The sequence below is a fragment of the Hordeum vulgare genome, chromosome 6H (genome assembly GCF_904849725.1).
Source record: "Hordeum vulgare subsp. vulgare chromosome 6H, MorexV3_pseudomolecules_assembly, whole genome shotgun sequence".
NCBI classification, from domain to species: Eukaryota; Viridiplantae; Streptophyta; class Magnoliopsida; order Poales; family Poaceae; genus Hordeum; species Hordeum vulgare.
The window spans coordinates 325646413-325668306 of NC_058523.1; positions in this window are offsets into that span (position 1 = coordinate 325646413).

The following is a 21894-nucleotide window of genomic DNA, read 5'->3' on the forward strand; positions in this document are numbered from 1 at the left end:
TTCTCCTCCTCCTCCTCCTCCTTCTCCTTCTTCTCTTCTTCTCCTTCTTCTTCTTCTTCTTGTTCTTCTTCTTCTTCTTCTTTCTTTTCATTTTTCCTATTTCTTCTCCTGGTCTCCTCTTGTTGGAGCTAAATTTCCTAATTATGTCTTTTTGGAGCTAAATGGGCTAATTATCCCATTTTAGAGGAAAACAAGCTAAGTATATAATATTCATGAGCTAACCAAGGTTCTTATGCCATTTTGAGGTTATTATGGTATTTTGGAGCTAAATGGGCTAATTATGTCATTGTTGGGGAAATTAAAGCAAGGATAATATGAAAGAGGAGAAGAAAGAGGAGGAGGAGGAGAAGAAGAAGAAACCAAGAAGAAGGAGGAGAAGGAGGAGAAGGAGGAGGAGGAGAAGGACTAGAAGGTCCTTGGCCTTCTCCTTCTCCTCCTCCTCCTCCTCCTTCTCCTTCTTCTCTTCTTGTTCTTGTTGTTCTTCTTCTTCTTTCTTTTCATTTTTCCTATTTCTTCTCCTCTTCTCCTCTTGTTGGAGCTAAATTACCTAATTATGTCTTTTTGGAGCTAAATGGGCTAATTATCCCATTTTAGAGGAAAACAAGCTAAGTATATATTATTCATGAGTTAACCAAAGTTCTTATGCCATTTTGAGCTTATCATGGTATTTTGGAGCTAAATCGGCTAATTATGTCATTGTTGGGGAAATTAAAGCAAGGATAATATGAAAGAGGAGAAGAAAGAGGAGGAGGAGGAGAAGAAGAAGAAATCAAGGAGGAGAAGGAGGAGAAGGAGGAGGAGGAGAAGGACTAAAAGGTCCTTGGCCTTCTCCTCCTCCTCCTGCTCCTTCTCCTTCTTCTCTTCTTCTTCTTCTTCTTCTTCTTCTTCTTCTTCTTCTTCTTTCTTTTCATTTTTCCTATTTCTTCTCCTCTTCTCCTCTTGTTGGAGCTAAATTACCTAATTATGTCTTTTTGGAGCTAAATGGGCTAATTATCCTATTTTATAGGAAAACAAGCTAATTATATAATATTCATGAGCTAACCAAGGTTCTTATGCCATTTTGAGCTTATTATGGTATTTTGGAGCTAAATGGGCTAATTATGTCATTGGTGGGGAAATTAAAGCAAGGATAATATGAAAGAGGATAAGAAAGAGGAGGAGGAGGAGAAGAAGAAGAAATCAAGAAGAAGGAGGAGAAGGAGGAGAAGGAGGAGGAGGAGAAGGACTAGAAGGTCCTTGGCCTTCTCCTTCTCCTCCTCCTCCTCCTCCTTGTTCTCTTCTTCTTCTTCTTCTTCTTCTTTCTTTTCATTTTTCCTATTTCTTCTCCTCATCTCCTCTTGTTGGAGCTAAATTACCTAATTATGTCTTTTTGGAGCTAAATGGGCTAATTATCCCATTTTAGAGGAAAACAAGCTAAGTATATAATATTCATGAGCTAACCAAGGTTCTTATGCCATTTTGAGCTTATTATGGTATTTTGGAGCTAAATGGGCTAATTATGTTATTGTTGGGGAAATTAAAGCAAGGATAATATGAAATAGGAGAAGAAAGAGGAGGAGGAGGAGAAGAAGAAGAAATCAAGAAGGAGGAGAAGGAGGAGAAGGAGGAGGAGGAGAAGGACTAGAAGGTCCTTGGCCTTCTCCTTCTCCTCCTCCTCCTCCTCCTTCTCCTTCTTCTCTTCTTCTTCTTCTTCTTCTTCTTCTTCTTTGTTTTCATTTTTCCTATTTCTTCTCCTCTTCTCCTCTTGTTGGAGCTAAATTACCTAACTATGTCTTTTTGGAGGTAAATGGGCTAATTATCCCATTTTAGAGGAAACAAGCTAAGTATATAATATTCATGAGCTAACCAAGGTTCTTATGCCAATTTGAGCTTATTATGGCATTTTGGAGCTAAATGGGCTAATTATGTCATTGTTGGGGAAATTAAAGCAAGGATAATATGAAAGAGGAGAAGAAAGAGGAGGAGGAGGAGAAGAATAAGAAATCAAGAAGGAGGAGAAGGAGGAGAAGGAGGAGGAGGAGAAGGACTAGAAGGTCCTTGGCCTTCTCCTTCTCCTCCTCCTCCTCCTCCTCCTTCTCCTTCTTCTCTTCTTCTTCTTCATCTTCTTCTTTGTTTTCATTTTTCCTATTTCTTCTCCTCTTCTCCTCTTGTTGGAGCTAAATTACCTAATTATGTCTTTTTGGAGCTAAATGGGCTAATTATCCCATTTTAGAGGAAAACAAGCTAAGTATATAATATTCATGAGCTAACCAAGGTTCTTTTGCCATTTTGAGTTATTATGGTATTTTGGAGCTAAATGGGATAATTATGTCATTGTTGGGGAAATTAAAGCAAGGATAATATGAAGGGGGAGAAGAAATAGGAGGAGGAGGAGAAGAAGAAGAAATCAAGAAGGAGGAGAAGGAGGAGAAGGAGGAGGAGGAGAAGGACTAGAAGGTCCTTGGCCTTCTCCTGCTCCTCCTCCTCCTCCTTCTTCTCTTCTTCTTCTTCTTCTTCTTCTTCTTCTTCTTGTTCTTCTTCTTCTTTCTTTTCATTTTTCCTATTTCTTCTCCTCTTCTCTTCTTGTTGGAGCTAAATTACCTAACTATGTCTTTTTGGAGGTAAATGGGCTAATTATCCCATTTTAGAGGAAACAAGCTAAGTATATAATATTCATGAGCTAACCAAGGTTCTTATGCCAATTTGAGCTTATTATGGCATTTTGGAGCTAAATGGGCTAATAATGTCATTGTTGGGGAAATTAAAGCAAGGATAATATGAAAGAGGAGAAGAAAGAGGAGGAGGAGGAGAAGAATAAGAAATCAAGAAGAAGGAGGAGAAGGAGGAGAAGGAGGAGGAGGAGAAGGACTAGAAGGTCCTTGGCCTTCTCCTTCTCCTCCTCCTCCTCCTCCTCCTTCTCCTTCTTCTCTTCTTCTTCTTCATCTTCTTCTTTGTTTTCATTTTTCCTATTTCTTCTCCTCTTCTCCTCTTGTTGGAGCTAAATTACCTAATTATGTCTTTTTGGAGCTAAATGGGCTAATTATCCCATTTTAGAGGAAAACAAGCTAAGTATATAATATTCATGAGCTAACCAAGGTTCTTTTGCCATTTTGAGTTATTATGGTATTTTGGAGCTAAATGGGATAATTATGTCATTGTTGGGGAAATTAAAGCAAGGATAATATGAAGGGGGAGAAGAAATAGGAGGAGGAGGAGAAGAAGAAGAAATCAAGAAGGAGGAGAAGGAGGAGAAGGAGGAGGAGGAGAAGGACTAGAAGGTCCTTGGCCTTCTCCTGCTCCTCCTCCTCCTCCTTCTTCTCTTCTTCTTCTTGTTCTTCTTCTTGTTCTTCTTCTTCTTTCTTTTCATTTTTCCTATTTCTTCTCCTCTTCTCCTCTTGTTGGAGCTAAATTACCTAACTATGTCTTTTTGGAGGTAAATGGGCTAATTATCCCATTTTAGAGGAAACAAGCTAAGTATATAATATTCATGAGCTAACCAAGGTTCTTATGCCAATTTGAGCTTATTATGGCATTTTGGAGCTAAATGGGCTAATTATGTCATTGTTGGGGAAATTAAAGCAAGGATAATATGAAAGAGGAGATGAAAGAGGAGGAGGAGGAGAAGAATAAGAAATCATGAAGAAGGAGGAGAAGGAGGAGAAGGAGGAGGAGGAGAAGGACTAGAAGGTCCTTGGCCTTCTCCTTCTCCTCCTCCTCCTCCTCCTTCTCCTTCTTATCTTCTTCTTCTTCTTCTTCTTCTTTCTTTTCATTTTTCCTATTTCTTCTCCTTTTCTCCTCTTGTTGGAGCTAAATTACCTAATTATGTCTTTTTGGAGCTAAATGGGCTAATTATCCCATTTTAGAGGAAAACAAGTTAAGTATATAATATTCATGAGCTAACCAAGGTTCTTATGCCATTTTGAGCTTATTATGGTATTTTGGAGCTAAATGGGATAATTATGTCATTTTTTGGGAAATTAAAGCAAGGATAATATGAAAGAGGAGAAGAAAGAGGAGGAGGAGGAGAAGAAGAAGAAAACAAGAAGGAGGAGAAGGAGGAGAAGAAGGAGGAGGAGAAGGACTAGAAGGTCCTTGGCCTTCTCCTCCTCCTCCTCCTCCTTCTCCTTCTTCTCTTCTTCTTCTTCTTCTTCTTCTTCTGCTTCTTCTTCTTCTTCTTCTTCTTTCTTTTCATTTTTCCTATTTCTTCTCCTCTTCTCCTCTTGTTGGAGCTAAATTACCTAATTATGTCTTTTTGGATCTAAATGGGCTAATTATCCCATTTTAGAGGAAAACAAGCTAAGTATATAATATTCATGAGCTAACCAAGGTTCTTATGCCATTTTGAGTTATTTTGGTATTTTGGAGCTAAATGGGATAATTATGTCATTGTTGGGGAAATGAAATCAAGGATAATATGAAGAAGGAGAAGAAATAGGAGGAGGAGGAGAAGAAGAAGAAATCAAGAAGGAGGAGAAGGAGGAGAAGGAGGACGAGGAGAAGGACTAGAAGCTCCTTGGCCTTCTCCTCCTCCTCCTTCTTCTCTTCTTCTTCTTCTTGTTCTTCTTCTTTCTTTTCATTTTTCCTATTTCTTCTCCTCTTCTCCTCTTGTTGGAGCTAAATTACCTAACTATGTCTTTTTGGAGCTAAATGGGCTAATTATCCCATTTTAGAGAAAAACAAGCTAAGTATATAATATTCATGAGCTAACCAAGATTCTTATGCCATTTTGAGCTTATTATGGCATTTTGGAGCTAAATGGGCTAATTATGTCATTGTTGGGGAAATTAAAGCAAGGATAATATGAAAGAGGAGAAGAAAGAGGAGGAGGAGGAGAAGAAGAAGAAATCAAGAAGGAGGAGGAGGAGGAGGAGGAGGAGAAGGACTAGAAGGTGCTTGGCCTTCTCCTCCTTCCCCTCCTCCTCCTCCTCCTCCTCCTCCTTCTTCTCTTCTTCTTCTTCTTGTTTCTTTTCATTTTTCCTATTTCTTCTCCTCTTCTTGGAGCTAAATTACCTAATTATGTCTTTTTGGAGCTAAATGGGCTAATTATCTCATTTTGGAGGAAAACAAGCTAAGTATATAATATTCATGAGCTAACCAAGGTTCGTATGCCATTTTGACGTTATTATGGCATTTTGGAGCTAAATGGGCTAATTATGTCTTCTTCGGGAAATTAAAGCAAGGATAATATGAAAGAGGATAAGAAAGAGGAGGAGGAGGAGGAGAAGAAGAAATCAAGAAGAAGGAGGAGAAGGAGGAGAAGGAGGAGGAGGAGAAGGACTAGAAGGTCCTTGGCCTTCTCCTCCTTCTCCTCCTCCTCCTCCTTCTCCTTCTTCTCTTCTGCTTCTTCTTCGTTCTTTTCATTTTTCCTATTTCTTCTCCTCTTCTCCTCTTCTCCTCTTCTTGGAGCTAAATTACCTAATTATGTCTTTTTGGATCTAAATGGGATAATTATGTCATTTTTGGGGAAATTAAAGCAAGGATAATATGAAAGAGGAGAAGAAAGAGGAGGAGGAGGAGAAGAAGAAGAAAACAAGGAGGAGAAGGAGGAGAAGAAGGAGGAGGAGAAGGACTAGAAGGTCCTTGGCCTTCTCCTCCTCCTCCTCCTCCTTCTCCTTCTTCTCTTCTTCTTCTTCTTCTTCTTCTTCTTCTGCTTCTTCTTCTTTCTTTTCATTTTTCCTATTTCTTCTCCTCTTCTCCTCTTGTTGGAGCTAAATTACCTAATTATGTCTTTTTGGATCTAAATGGGCTAATTATCCCATTTTAGAGGAAAACAAGCTAAGTATATAATATTCATGAGCTAACCAAGGTTCTTATGCCATTTTGAGTTATTTTGGTATTTTGGAGCTAAATGGGATAATTATGTCATTGTTGGGGAAATGAAATCAAGGATAATATGAAGAAGGAGAAGAAATAGGAGGAGGAGGAGAAGAAGAAGAAATCAAGAAGGAGGAGAAGGAGGAGAAGGAGGACGAGGAGAAGGACTAGAAGCTCCTTGGCCTTCTCCTCCTCCTCCTTCTTCTCTTCTTCTTCTTCTTGTTCTTCTTCTTTCTTTTCATTTTTCCTATTTCTTCTCCTCTTCTCCTCTTCTTGGAGCTAAATTACCTAACTATGTCTTTTTGGAGCTAAATGGGCTAATTATCCCATTTTAGAGAAAAACAAGCTAAGTATATAATATTCATGAGCTAACCAAGGTTCTTATGCCATTTTGAGCTTATTATGGCATTTTGGAGCTAAATGGGCTAATTATGTCATTGTTGGGGAAATTAAAGCAAGGATAATATGAAAGAGGAGAAGAAAGAGGAGGAGGAGGAGAAGAAGAAGAAATCAAGAAGAAGGAGGAGGAGGAGGAGGAGGAGAAGGACTAGAAGGTGCTTGGCCTTCTCCTCCTTCCCCTCCTCCTCCTCCTCCTCCTCCTCCTTCTTCTCTTCTTCTTCTTCTTGTTTCTTTTCATTTTTCCTATTTCTTCTCCTCTTCTTGGAGCTAAATTACCTAATTATGTCTTTTTGGAGCTAAATGGGCTAATTATCTCATTTTGGAGGAAAACAAGCGAAGTATATAATATTCATGAGCTAACCAAGGTTCGTATGCCATTTTGACGTTATTATGGCATTTTGGAGCTAAATGGGCTAATTATGTCTTCTTCGGGAAATTAAAGCAAGGATAATATGAAAGAGGATAAGAAAGAGGAGGAGGAGGAGGAGAAGAAGAAATCAAGAAGAAGGAGGAGAAGGAGGAGAAGGAGGAGGAGGAGAAGGACTAGAAGGTCCTTGGCCTTCTCCTCCTTCTCCTCCTCCTCCTCCTTCTCCTTCTTCTCTTCTGCTTCTTCTTCGTTCTTTTCATTTTTCCTATTTCTTCTCCTCTTCTCCTCTTCTCCTCTTCTTGGAGCTAAATTACCTAATTATGTCTTTTTGGAGCTAAATGGGCTAATTATCTCATTTTAGAGGAAAAGAAGCTAAGTATATAATATTCATGAGCTAACCAAGGTTCTTATGCCATTTTGAGGTTATTATGGCATTTTGGAGCTAAATGGGATAATTATGTATTTTTAGGGAAATTAAAGCAAGGATAATATGCAAGAGGAGAAGATAAACTTACCGTAGTGGTCATCAAGGAGGATAAACACCACAGTTTCTCGCGGCGGCTTCGTTTGGAGACGGTTGCCCTGGAGAAGGGTCGTGCGATGCCGCTCGGGAGTTATTCTGCAGAAAAGATATTTTGCAATGTCTCAGTTAGCATGATGACACTCAATTATTAATACTAGTTTATAATGAAACTCACCGTGCCAATTGAAGAGAAGACGAGCATCGGCGAAGGGACTTGACCGCTCTTCTCGCACAGACCCTGAAGAGTGGGTCGTATTAGTTAGTAATGAAACAGACATTACACACACGATTTGGCTAATGTGAAAAAAAAACATACCACAAAAAGTGTTCTTAGTCCGTACAACTAACCTCGATTGCAAGTTCGACTGGCCGTGGACGACGCATCATCTCAGGACAGCTGCTCGACTGGCGCGCCTTGATCTCCGGAAGAGTGAGTGGACAACGTATTATCCCATCTGCAATGGCTATCGAGCCATGGGGCCTCCCGCCACCAGATATCATCACCAGCTCTGGATCCAAAGGTTGCTGGCTAGGGTTAAAGTCATTCCCTTTCGTAGCCTTCCCCGCGTCCCTGTATGCCACGAGCTTCTGGTGGGATGATATGTTGGTGAAGTTATTGGGATCATCCAGGTCAGACTCAGAGAATGCCTTCGCCTTCTTGTACGAGGCAGTATGGGCCATGCCATAAAGGTCGTACAAGTGTGGCATCTCCGTCTTATTGTGATGCACCTAAAAGAGAGGAACAAAATATTAGCATCAAGAATGAATTGAATGAATCATGAAGCAAATCACATACCCAGTTTCGTCCAAACTGAAGTAAGTTGGCGCTGCCTTGATGATGTGGCACACCAACCATTTGGCTACGCCGATCCTTCGCATTCTCGTGGACGGCTCGCCAGCTGCCTGTGCACCACCCATCAACCAACGCCTCCCAACAATCCACATTATCCGCACACCATCTCGGGGGCACCTATAAGTTATTAGAAAGAATTTTCAGCGCTATGCCTATGAATGAAATCAAGAAAACTATGTAGAAGGACTTAAGAATAGGTAATTACCTTCATGTATTGCTCCTTCTTCAGAAACTTTCCGTGGCAATCCTTCTTCTGCTTCTTAATACCACGCGTGGCATAGTAATCTCGAATAGCCTACGGCCGAGCCTCGTGGCGCAAGTTCTGTAGTAACCGCCTACACTCGGTCTCGAGAACCCTGGTGCCTCCTCCTCATATCCATCCTCACACTTATAGAAGGTCTGCAATCAAACGTGAAAACAGTGATTAGTACAATAATTAGCTATATTGTTAATTTTAGATTCTGTAAAAGGATAATTTACCCAAAAGCTCTTGATCACCATCTCGGCCCTCGTGTGGCACAAGACACCATCTATAATCTCCTCCGGCGGGGCCTGTGCAGCCTGGTAGTGCTCCCAGGAAAATCCTAGTGTAGGAACCTGACCCTCACCAGGCAACGTGACAAACCCCGGGAAATTTGTCCGGCAAAGCACACCAAGGACGGAGTTTGGCCTGCGGACTCCAAGAGGGTGTACCCATCCCCTGCAGTATGATAAGGTCAACACATTAGATATTTGAATAAACTTGAAGGCAAAAGCTAAAAAAAGAGTAAATGTACTTACCTATCTCCTTCAGGTTTAATCACCGTCCTCTACTCGCGGGTAGCCGGCGCGACCGGGAGACGTGTACTACCACACTTGTACATGGTAGCCCCGTCCACCTGCACATCGCCCTCACTATCCGTAAGCTCATCCCCACCATCCCCGCCCCTTGAGCCACCCGGACCCTCGGTCCAATCCGGCAACTCGGTACAATCCGGCCAGGTCTCCCATCCGGGCCTCTCCACGTTGGGTGAAGCCTCCGGAACCGTAGTCTCCTCCGGCTGCTCCTAGGTCGAATGTACCTCGACTAGAGGCTGCTCCTGGACCGGAGTCTCATGGGACGAATGCCCGTCAACAACAGGCTCCTGGAACGGAGTCCCCGTAGCCTCCTCCGCAAACGGGTCGACAATACTAGTCCTATGCCCGGGTGAATGATCTGGTGGTGGTGGCGAGGACGGTTCAACAGTCCTCCTGGATCTTCCGCGGCCACCACCTCTCCCTGTACCCTTCCCCTTCTTCCCTACCCTACCAGCACCTCTCCTAGTGGGCAATGCCGCCGACGAAGAAGAACCCACGGTTGGTGTCGACAAACTGTCTGCCAAGGCTCTACGAAGAGATAGGGGTGGAAGGGAAGTACCACCCCTCGTGCGGGGCGCCTGGGAAGAACCCATCGAGCGATCTGGACCAGCGCCCACCATCTTTCCACACCTGGTGACCTGCCATGATAAAGATTAAAAGAAATAAGTACAACATAAAAAAATTGAATAACTGACATGAATAATAATATGTACATGAATAATAAAGATTAAAATATATATAATTTAAGTTGTGAATCTTACAAACTAATAATCATCATCAATAAAGGCATCATCATCATCACTATCACGCATGTCTTCATGAATGACGTGCTCGTCGGGTTCAATGGCGTGAAGATGTGAAAGGCCTTCCCTTTATCATTGAAGCATTGACAGGTCATCCGCATCAGTAACCTCTACGAGTTCCAGGTCTTCTGGTTCCGGCTCAGGGCTGGAGTCGGATTCATTGTCGCTGTCTACTTCCTGTTTCTTGGGTGAAGCATAGCGGTTCTTGAAACTTTTCTTGGAAAGCCGTGTTTCTTGGAAGAATTCCCCATCATATGTGTCTGGGTTAATGTGAGGTTCATAATCCTGTTCATTTGGGACAGGTGGTGTGACATGTGGCGGCACTTCATAAACAACATACCAACCTTCCAGATTCTTATCCGTTTGGCATGCCCACGGTAGATAGAAAACTTGGGTCGCCTGTTGAGCCGTAATATAGACATCGGGAACATCTAAATGGGTGTTTGGATTGATTTCGACTAGTCCTATATGTTCATGAGTCCTTCTAGTCTTTTTCGGCTGGAACCAATAACATTTGAAGACTACGATGTTCGGTGGGTTTTCACGATAGAATTGAAGTTCATAAATTGCTTCAACTCTTCCATAATACTCGATAACACCTTCCCGATAGCAGAGACGCCACAATTTGTAGATTTCCGGTCGGGCATAGAGATAGCCGTTGATGTTGTATTTCTCAAATGAACGGACCTTATAGTCAAAACCATTAGCGACTTGTCTCAATTCGGCGTCCATAGACTCTGAATTAGCCTACAAGTTTAATACAAAACGGTTGTTGCATTAGCCGCAAGTTAGACCAAGAATGAAATGGTCCATTATTGATAATTACCGTTTGTTTGAACCAAGAGATGAAATCGGGATAGCCGACTCCTATCTTTGATAGAAGCTCATACTCTTCGACGGAATCATTTTCGATCACCGCTCCATCCGAGAATTTGACGACGTAATGGCTGTTTGAAATATCCGGGAATAAGAGCAGTTCAAATGAATTAGATGTTAGGGGAAAATGTGCCGAGAGCTCACTCAATGTACGGCCGCACTTCTGTTAGGTTGTTGAAGATATACAACAAAATGTTCCGCCATTCTGAGACATCCAACGTTATTGGTTTCGAAGCACCGGCTGGTGCGAGCTTCCCTTTGAATAGGCTGAGGTTGGACCCACCTTTTTTAGGGTCTCCATCATTGTGCCGAGGCTTCGGATTATGCAAAGTTTGCTGTCACCAAGTTTGCCACCTCCTCAGTAATGAATGCCTCAGCCATCGATGCTTCAATTCTACGCATATTTTTTACATTTAGCTCGAAGGGTCTTCTGCATCCTCTCAGTTGCATAGCACCAACGATCTTGCACGGGCCCTCCCAATCTTGCCTTGGTCGGTAGATGTAAAATCAAATGCTGCATTGGATTAAAGAAACCCAGTGGAAAGATCTTCTCTAACTTGCACAACAACTCCGGTGCAAACTCCTCCATGTATTCTACCACGCCAGGCGACAATTCTTCCGCACAAAGAACACGGAAGAAATAGCTCATCTCCGCCAGTACTAGCCATTCATCCTCAGGAATAAAGCCACGTAACATCACCGACATTACCCGCTCTAGCCATATGTGCCAATCATGACTCTTGAGACCAAAGATTTTTATTTTTTCAAGACTCGCTCCCCTCTTTAGATTCGCTGCATACCCATCGGGGAACATCAAGTGCATTTTGACCCACAAGATAATTTCCCTCATAGCTGGCCTTCCAAGATTGAACAAGGCCTTTGGCTTCGACCACTTCTGCTTTCCTTTGCCTTCTCGCATGTTTTGTAATGGTCTATGACATAGTGTCTCTTGATCGACTCTAGCCTTAATATTATCCTTTGTCTTCCCATCTATGTCGAACAATGTACCAAAAATAGCCTCTCCGATATTCTTTTCAGTGTGCATCATGTCGATATTGTCTGGAAGAAGGAGGTCTTTGAAGTAAGGCAGATCCCAGAAGCATGGCTTGTGAGTCCACGCGTGTTTTGAATTATACCCCTTGAAATACCCTGGACGCTCTAGATCAGGCTTGAGGGCATTTAACTGATCCAGGATCTGTTGGCCTGTGAACGCAAGTGGTGCCAAGTTTTTGACAACTTTACCTTTCGTAAAGTTCTTCTTGTCTTTTCTGAACTGATGGTCAAGATCCAGGAACTGTCTATGCAAGTCAAAGAAAGAATACTTCCGACCCTCCTGCAACCAATGAAACTAAAGAGCTGCCTTGCATTGGGGGCACGGGAACCTTCCATGCACACACCATCCAGAGAATAGCGCATACGCTGGCAGGTCATGCATAGAGTACATGTACCACACATGCATTTTGAAGTTTTCTTTTCTAGCGGCATCGTATGTCCTGACCCCATGATCCCAAGCTTCTTCCAATTCATCCTTAAGCGGTTGCAGGTACACAATCATATTCTTCCCCGGATAATTGGGCCCTGGAATTATCAACGTTAGAAATATGTTCTTTCTTTGCATAATCTGCCCCCCGGGGGGGGGGGAGATTGAGTGGAATGAGAAATACAGGCCAACAACTGTATTGGGTTGCCGTCATGCAAAAGGGATTAAAACCATCTGTGGCGGCGCAGACTCGAGGATTCCTTGGATCTGCCGCTTTATCCTGATGCAATCCATCGAAATGTTTCCACGCTTCCCCATCCGATGTGTGTACCATCATCTTATTCCCATCTGCATCTAGTTCGGTTCTTTTGCCCAATTTGTGCCATGTCATCTGTCTGGCCATCTCTTCGACCATGAAAAGACGTTGAAGTCTTGGTACGATTGGCATATACCAAAGAACACTAACTGCAATTTTGGTCTGCCTCTTCTCACCCATACCGTAGTCTACCACAAGATACCTGCAAGACTCGCAATTGGGACAATAGTCCAAGTGTGCATACTCCTTCCTAAATAAGACACATCCTTTCTCACATGCATCTATCTTCTCATAAAGCCTCTTAAGTACACGAAGTATTTTGTCCGACTGGTACAGGTTTGCAGGTATGACATGGCCTTTGGGTAGGAAACGTCCAAATAGTGTCATCATCGCGTCATAGCAATCTCTTCCCAAGTTGAACTGAGCCTTCAGAGCCATTACTTGCGCAATTGCATCCAGCTGACAGAGCTCAGTGTGCTCATGGAGAGGATGTTTTGAAGACTCCAACATTTCATAAAAGGCCTTTGCAGATTCCTCCATGTCATCTTCCGAATCCCGAGCATCATCAAAGTCTTGCACCATGTCTTCGATCCCGGTACCATGCTCGTCCGTGCGACGACGGACCACCTCAGCTCTTGTGCGTTGTATAGACTCACCATGAAATGTCCACACCATATAATTAGGCTTAAAACCCCTCCTCTGTAGGTGTTTAATCATTACAGCCTCTGTCATCTTTTTATAGTTGTCGCATCCAGGACAGGGGCAATAGTTTCTTTCCTGGCCATTTGCGAATGCGGCTTTCACAAATTCCTTTGTTTTTACAAACCATTCTTTCATCATCTCTTTCTGACTAGGGTGACTGGTATACATCCACGCATGATCACTCATCTTGCGTAGCTACTAAAGACAGAAGAAATATAATTATATATAATTTAGCATTTATATTCATCGGTTAATCAGGTTCGCCATTTTTATTACGTCCAGGCAACCTACACGCTAATAGGTAAAGATACGTCCTAGTCCCACTCGAGTATGTGTAGATTGGGTTCGTTTTCCCATGCTCTGCTCCGGATCCAATGCAAAATTTTGGCAGCACCTCCCCGTTGTTCTCCTGATACACGTCTCCGCAATAAACATAGAAGATGTGCATCCTAAGAACAACAGGGAGGCACTGACGAAATTCCGCATCGGATCCAGAGCACAGCATACGGGAAAACGAACCCAATCTACACATACTCGGGCTGTCCATGCATAATGTTGGACAATTCTAAAGGATGGCGGATATAAATATGCAAAGACATGCATATTTATAGATGTCGCCCTTTCGAACAGGAGACGCATACTGGTCACGCACACTGATAAATTAATTGAATTACCTAAATCTTGAAAGTTTCATCCGGAAACCGAGCCACAGTAAATGAAGGGGTGAGGAGGAGATGAAATTTGTACTGACCCACGAATGCAGGGGCGGAGCTCGTACAACGCACGGGCAGGTCTTCGCACACCAGACCTCACAGCGACGAGACAACTATCACATGTAAATCCACCCGATCAACACAAATATTCTAATTATGTCATTTTAGAGGAAAACAAGTTAAGAATATAATATTCATGATCTAACCAAGGTTTTTATGCCATTTTGTAGCTAAATGGGCTAATTATCTCATTGTTGGGGAAAATAAGGTCAGGAGAATAAGATAGAGGAGAAGAAAGAGGAGGAGGAGGAGAAGAAGAAATCAAGAAGAAGGAGAAGGAGGAGGAGGAGAAGAAGGAGGAGAAGAAGGAGGAGGAGAAGGTATTCTTCTTCTCTTCTTCTCTTCTTCTTCTCTTCTTTTCTTCTTCTTTTTCTGCTTCTCCTTCTTATTTTTGTCTTCTCCTCCTCCTATTCTTCTTCTTCTCTTCTTATTCTTCTTCTCCTCCTCCTCTTCTCCTCTTCTCCTCCTCCTCCTCTTCTTCTTCTTCCTATTCTTTCTATTAAGCTAACTAACTAACTAACCTAACTAACCAAGCTAACTAAACCTATCGCTAAACCTAGATAGCACTAAACAGCAAAAAAATATCAAAAACATAATCTACCACTATAACAAAAACAGAATCTACCACTAAGTAACTAAAAAAGAATCTATCTACCACTAAATACCAAACAATGAAAAATCAACTTCTTCTTCTTTTTTCTCTTCTTCTCCTTCTTATTTTTTTCTTATTCTCTTCTTCTCTTCTTCTTCTCTTCTTGTTTACTTCTTCTCCTTCTTATTTTTTTTCTTCTCTTCTTCTTCTTCTTCTTCTTCTCCTTCTTATTTTTTTCTTCTCCTCTTCTTCTTCTTCTTCTTCTTCTTCTTCTTCTTCTTCTTTTTCTTCTCCTCCTCCTCCTCCTCCTACTCCACTTCTTCTTCTCCTCGTCATCCTCTTCTCCTCTTCTCCTCCTCCACCTAACTAACAAGGCTAAATAACTAACCTAACTAAAACTACTAACCTAACTAAATCTACCAATAAAACTACTAACAATAACAACTACTAAAAGTACTAAAACTACTAAAAAATAATAAAACTACTAAAAATAATGCGGGTGGGGGGTTGGGGTGGGGGGGTGGGGGTTCACCGAGAGGGACGGCTGTGGAGGGGCCGGGGTGTTGGGGGTGGCGGGGCGGCGCCGGGGGCGCCAGTGTGGCGGCGCGACGGTGGTGGGGCAGCGGCAGCGGGGGCGAGGTGTGGAGAGAGAGAGGGGCGGAGGAGGGGGCGACATGGGCGGCATTGGGGGCGACAGAGGCGGCGGCGGGGGCGACAAGGGCGGCGACGCGACGGGGGTGGCGGCACGACGGCGGTGGCGGCGGCCGTTATAGAGAGAGGGGCGCGCGGGGTGGGGAGAGAGAGAGAGGGGCGCGCGGGGTGACCGTTACACAGAGAGAGAGGGGTGGGGTGGGGGGGATGGAGCCGTTAACGGTGTTAGAGCATTGTCGTCTACCTCCGGACTCTTTGTCGTACGCTAGCAGACGACAAAGGTCCGACTCCAGTTTGACCAAGCGACCCCGCGGTCAGGTGGGCCTATCTATATCTTTGCCGTCTGCCTCTGGACTCTTTGCCGTCCGCTAGCAGACGACAAAGATGAGACATATGGCAAAAAGACTTTATGCCACCAGCCTGTGCTTTGTTGTCTGTTTTGCTGAAGCTGACGACAAAGATACTCTTTGCCATCAGCTAGCACACGACAAAGACTAGGCAGATGGCAAAAAACTGTTTTCCAGTAGTGATAGTGCTATATCCATGACTCACGCTCATGTATTGCGTGAGAGTTGAAAAGGTTTGAGAACATAAAAAGTGTGAAATAATTGCTTTATTTGCATTGGGGTTGTGCATAATTTAGATACTTTGTGTGGTGAAGATGGAGCATAGCCAGACCATATGATTTTGTACGGATAACTTTCTAAGACCATGCTATTTTGAAAAGAAGCAATTACCTTATTAGTATGCTTCAAGTATTATTGTTTTTATGGCAATATTATACTTTTGTTTTGAATCTTATGGATCTAAATATTCATGCCACAATATATAATAGTACATGGATAAATACGTTAGTAGCATTCCACATCAAAAATTCTGTTTTTATCATTTACCTACTCGAGGAGGAGGATGAATTAAGCTTGGGGATGCTAGATACGTCTCCAACGTATCTATAATTTTTTATTGTTCCATGCTATTATATTATCTGTTTTGGATGTTTATATGCATTATTATGCTATTTTATATTACTGTTGGGACTAACCTTTTAATCTAGAGCCTCGTGCCGGTTTCTGTTTTTTCCACATTTTTGAGTATTGCAAATAATGAATATTAAACGGAGTCCAAACGGAATAAAATCTCTGGAATGATTTTTCTTGGACTAGAAGAAACGCAACAAACTTGGAGTAAGGGGCAGGGCATCCACCGGGAGGCCACAAGCCTGCAGGGCGCACCCTAGGGGGTGGCCACCCCTGGCTTGTGGGTCCCATGCTGGTCTCCTAACCCTATTCTTTCGCCTATAAATTCCCAAATATTCTCATATCTCTTAAGGGAGCCACGAAAATACTTTTACGCCGTCGGGAGCCTCTGTTCCCGTGAGATCCAATCTGGGAGCTTTTTCCGGTAATCTGTCGGAGATGGAATTGATCACGGAGGGCATCTACATCAACTACATTGCCCCTCCGATGATGCTTGAGTAGTTCGCCACAAACCTACGGGTCCATATCTAGTATCTAGATGGCTTCTTCTCTCTCTTTGATCTTCAATACCATGTTCTTCATGATCTTCATGGAGATCTATCCGATGCAATACTCTTTTGCGGTGTGCTTGTCGAGATCCGATGAATTGTGAGTTTATGTTCAAATTATCCACGAATATTATTTGAGTCTCTTCTGAATTCTTATATGCATGATTTCATATCTTTGCAAGTCTCTTCGAGTTATTGGTTTGGTTTGTCCAACTAGATTGGTAATTCTTGCAATGGGAGAAGTGCTTAGGTTTGGGTTCAATCTTGCGGTGTCCTCACCCAGTGACATAGTAGGGGTAGCGAGGCACGTATTGTATTATTGCCATCGAGGATAAAAAGATGGTATTTTCATCATATTGCTTGAGTTTATCCCTCTATGTCATGTCATCTTACTTAATGCGTTATTATGTTCTTCATGAACTTAATACTATAGATGCAAGCAGGAGTCGGTCGATGTGTGGAGTAATAGTAGTAGATGCACAATCGTTTCGGTCTACTTGACACGGACGTGATGCCTATATGCATAATCATTGCCTTGGCTATCTTCATAATTATTCACTTTTCTGTCAATTGCCCGACAGTAATTTGGTTGCCCAAGATAGTATTTTCCTTTATGAGAGAAGCCTCTAGTGAAACCTATGGCCCTCGGGCCTATTTTCCATATTATATTTTCATATGTACTCCCTCTGTAAACTAATATAAGAGTGTTTAGATTACTAAACTGTTCTAAATGCTTTTATATTAGTTTATACAGGGAGTATAAACCAAAAATACCAAAATATATTCCCGCAATTTATTTACTTTTGTTTCTGCAATCTTTTATACCTAGCTCTATCTGATCTCATCCTTGCAAATAACTATGAAGGGATTAACAACCCCTTTATAGCGTTGGGTGCAAGTGTTTATTTAATTGTGTAGGTATTACTATTGGAGTCTCGCTTGTTCCTCCTACTGGATTGGTACCTTGGTTCTCAACAAAGTGAGAAACATACTTATCTACTTCGCTGCATCAGCCTTTCCTCTTGAAGGGAAAACCAACGCAAACTCAAGAGGTAGCAGTATGTCTCAAGTGATTCAAAATCGAGTGAGTTCAAAGATCCATCAGTATGGAATTTCTTCATGCGTTTTACAGCAATATGACCTAAGCGGCAGTGCCACAAGTAAGTGTTAATATCATTACTAACTTTGCATCTTTTGGCATCGATATTATGAACATGTGTATCACTACGATCAAGATTCAGGAATACATTCATCTTGGGTGCATGGTCATATAATATATTATTCATGCAAATAGAATAACCCATTATTCTCTAACTTACACAAGCAATCGTCTCGTAATAAAAAAACCAATATAATGTTCATGCTCAATGCAGACACCAAAAAACATTTATTTAGGTTGATCACTAATCCCGAAGGTAGATGGAGCGTGCGATTGTGATCACATCAACCTTGGAAACACTTCCAACACACATATACACAGCACGCTTAGCTAGTCTCTGTCTTATTCCGCAACTCCTGTTTCGAGTTACTAGTATTAGCAACTGAACCGGTATCATATACCCAGGGGGTACAATGAGCACTAGTAAGGCACACATCAATAACATGTATATCAAATATACTTTTGTTGACATTGCCAGCCTTCTTATCTGCCAAGTATCTAGAGCAATTCCGCTTTCAGTGACTGATCCCCTCACAGCAGAAGCACTGAAGCGACAACTGTCTTGCCATTCTCAAAGTTTCCCTTCTTTGCCTTGCCCTTCTTGAAACATGTGGTTTTACTAACCATCAACACTTGATGCTCCTTCTTGATTTCCACCTTCGTGGTGTAAAACATCGTGAATAGCTTAGGGATTATATTCTCCATCCCTGGTATGCTATAGTTCATCACGAAGCTCCAGTAGCTTGGTGGAAGTGACTTCAGATAATTATGTCAATTACTATCATATCTGGAAGATCAAATCCCCCTTGATTTAATCGATTGGAGTACCTAGACAATCTGAGCACATGCTCACAAATGGAGCTATTCTCGATCATCTTATAGGAAAAGAACTCGTTGGAGGTATCATTCCTCTAAACACGGGCACGAGCCTGAAATCCAATTTTTTCTCTTGGAAGATCTCATATGCTCCGTGACATTAAAAATGTCTTTGGAGCCAAAATTCTAAGCCTTAAAGCATGACGCACTCAACTATCAAGCAGTCATAAAAAACGTGTGTGTCAGATGTTCACAACACCCACATACGATGCTTGAGGGGTTGGCACAGCGGGCGGTGCATCAAGGACATAAGTCTTCTGTGCAGCAATGAGTACAATCCTCGGTTTACAGACTCAGTCCGCATAATTGCTACTATCATCTTTGAACTTAGTTTTCTCTAGGAACGTATCAAAAATACAGGGAGCTACAGCGTGAGTTATTGTTGTACAACATACTTTGCCAATACAACTTATACTATGCTCATGATAATGAGTTCAATTAATCATATTACTTAAGAACTCCCTCTCAACTCAACATCCCTTAGGTTGTTCAAGTGTTACATGATCCAAATCCACCAACCCAAGTCCGATCATCACGTGAGATGAGGTGGTTTCAATGGTAAACATCTCCATGTTGATCATATCTACTATATGGCTGAAGTTGGACCTTTTGGTCTCGTGTGTTCCAAGACCATGTGTGTATGTACTAGGCTCGTCAAGTTTAACCCAAGTGTTCCACATGTGTAAAACTGGCTTACAACTGTCGTATGTGAACGTAGAGTCTATCACACCCTATCATCACGTGGTGCCTCGAAATGACGAACCTTCGCAATGGTGCACACTTGGGGAGAACACAATTTTATCTCAAAATTTTAGTGAGGGATCATCTTATAATGCTACCGTCGTCCTAAGCAAAATAAGATGCATAAAAGGATTAACATCACATGGAAATCATAATAGTGACATGATATGGCCATCATCTTGTGCTTTTGATCTCCATGTCCGAAGCACCGGCATGATCTCCATCGTCATTGGCATGACACCATTTTCTCCATCATTGTGTCACCATTAAGGTTGTCGCACCAACAATGCTGATACCACTATTGCTAAGTCATAGTGATCAAGTAAAGCAAAAAGGCACAAATAATTAAAGACAACCCTATGGCTCCTGACGGTTGTCGTACTCATCGACATGTAAGTCATGATAATCTATACAAAACATGATAATCTCCTATATCACAAATATCTTATCATGTCCTTGGTCATATCATATCATAAGATATCCTGCAAAAACGAGTTAGACGCCCTCTACTTTGTTGTTGCATGTTTTACATTGCCGCTATGGGTAACTAGCAAGAACCATTCTTACCTATGCAAAGCCACAATAGTGATATTCAAGTTTCTATTTAACCTTCTACAAGGACCGCCTCTATCGCATACGATTCAACTAAAGTGGGAGAGACAGACACCCGCCAGCCATCTTTATGAAACAAGTTGCATGTCAGTTGATGGAACCGGTCTCTCGTATGTGGACGAGTAAGGTTGGTCCGGGCTGCTTCATCCCTCAATACCGCCGAATCAAAATAAGACCAAGGAAGTAAGAAATCTGAACATAAACACCCACAAACTCTTTTATGTTCTAATCGTGCATGTTATCTATGCATAAACCGTGCTCATGATGCCATTGGTGGGGAAAGTCGCATGGGAAACACAAAATTTCCTACGCTCGCCAAGATCTATCTATGGAGATCAACAACTACGAGAGGGGGAGTGCATCTACATACCATTGTAGATCGCTAAGTGGAAGAATCGACCAACGCGGTTGATGTAATCGAACGTCTTCACGATCCAATCATGATCCGTCCCGCGGTCCAATCACGAACACCCCGATCAAGTGCCGAACAGATGGCACCTCCGCGTTCAGCACACGTACAGCTCGATGGCGCCTTCACCACCTCAATCCAGCGAGCGTGGGTGAAGTTTTAGCTGAATTCTCGAGGAACACGACATCGTATTGGTGGTCGTGGTGGTGCTATTTCGGTAGGTCTACGCCGAGAGCTACCGAAACCGCAAACGAGGAGAAAACGATCTAGGAACAGAGAGGGGTTCCAAGGGCTTGGTATTTCCTCTTGGGCACCCCCTCCCCTCTATATATAGGTGGAGGTGTGCGGGGAACAGAACCCTCCAAGTCGTAGGGCACAACCGAAGTGGGAGGAGGTGGAATCCTAGTCCTCCTCCTTCATTTCCATACAAAGGTGGACTTTCCACCTTTCCCAACTGCATGGGCCTTGACAGAGTTGTGCGAGTGACCCAATAAGACTAGGGAACCTCCCATCAGCCCATGCAAACCCTTGGGACATGGTGGAACCCTTGGTGGACTTTCGAACGTCTCCGAAACTTTCCAGAACATTTTAGAAGCTTCCTGACAGAATACTGGAAAAACCTGAAACCTTTCTGGTAGGCAAAATATGACTTCCCATATATAAATCTTTACCTTCGAACCATTCTGAAGCTCCTCCTCGTGTCAAGGATCTCATCCGGGACACCAAACAACATTCGGTCACCAACACAATAACTCAATTATGTATACATTGTCACCGAACGTTAAGTGTGCACACCCTGCGGGTTCAAGAACTATGCAGACATGACCGAGACACCTCTACGGTCAATAACCAATAGTTGGACCTAGATGCCCATATTGGTTACTACATATTCTATGAAGTTCTATATTGGTTGAACAAATGATGTCAAGGATTCAACTAATATCGTATGCAGTTTCCTTTGTCCATCGGCATGTTACTTGCCCGAGATTCGATCCTGCGTATCTCCATACCTAGTTTAATATCGTTAACGACAAGTCTCTTTACTCGTTCATAATACAAGATCCCGTGACTAACTCCTTAGCCACATTTCATGCATGCTTATTGTGATGTTGTATTACCGAGGGGGCCCCGAGACACCTCTCCGTCTTACAGAGTGAGAAATCCTAGTCTTGATCCATGCCAACTCCACAAACACCCATGCAGATACGTGTAGAGCATATTTATAGTCACCCAGTTACGTTCTCACGTTTGATACATACAAAGCATAACCCCCGTGTTAGTGAGTTGCATGGTCTCATGGTCATAGGAACAGATACGTTGACATGCCGAAAGCAATAGCAGTAAACTGGATCCGATCAAACGCTACACTTAAGGTTTGGGTCTTCTCAATCACATCATTGTCCTAATGATGTTATCCCATTATCAAATGAAAACTCGTGTCTATGGCTAGGAAACCTTAGCCATGTTTGATCAATGAGCTAGTCTAGTAGAGGCTCACTAGGGACACAATGTTGTCTATGTATCCACACATGCACTTGAGTTTCCAATCAATAAAATTATATCATGGATAATAAACGATTATCATGAACAAGGAAATATGATAAGAA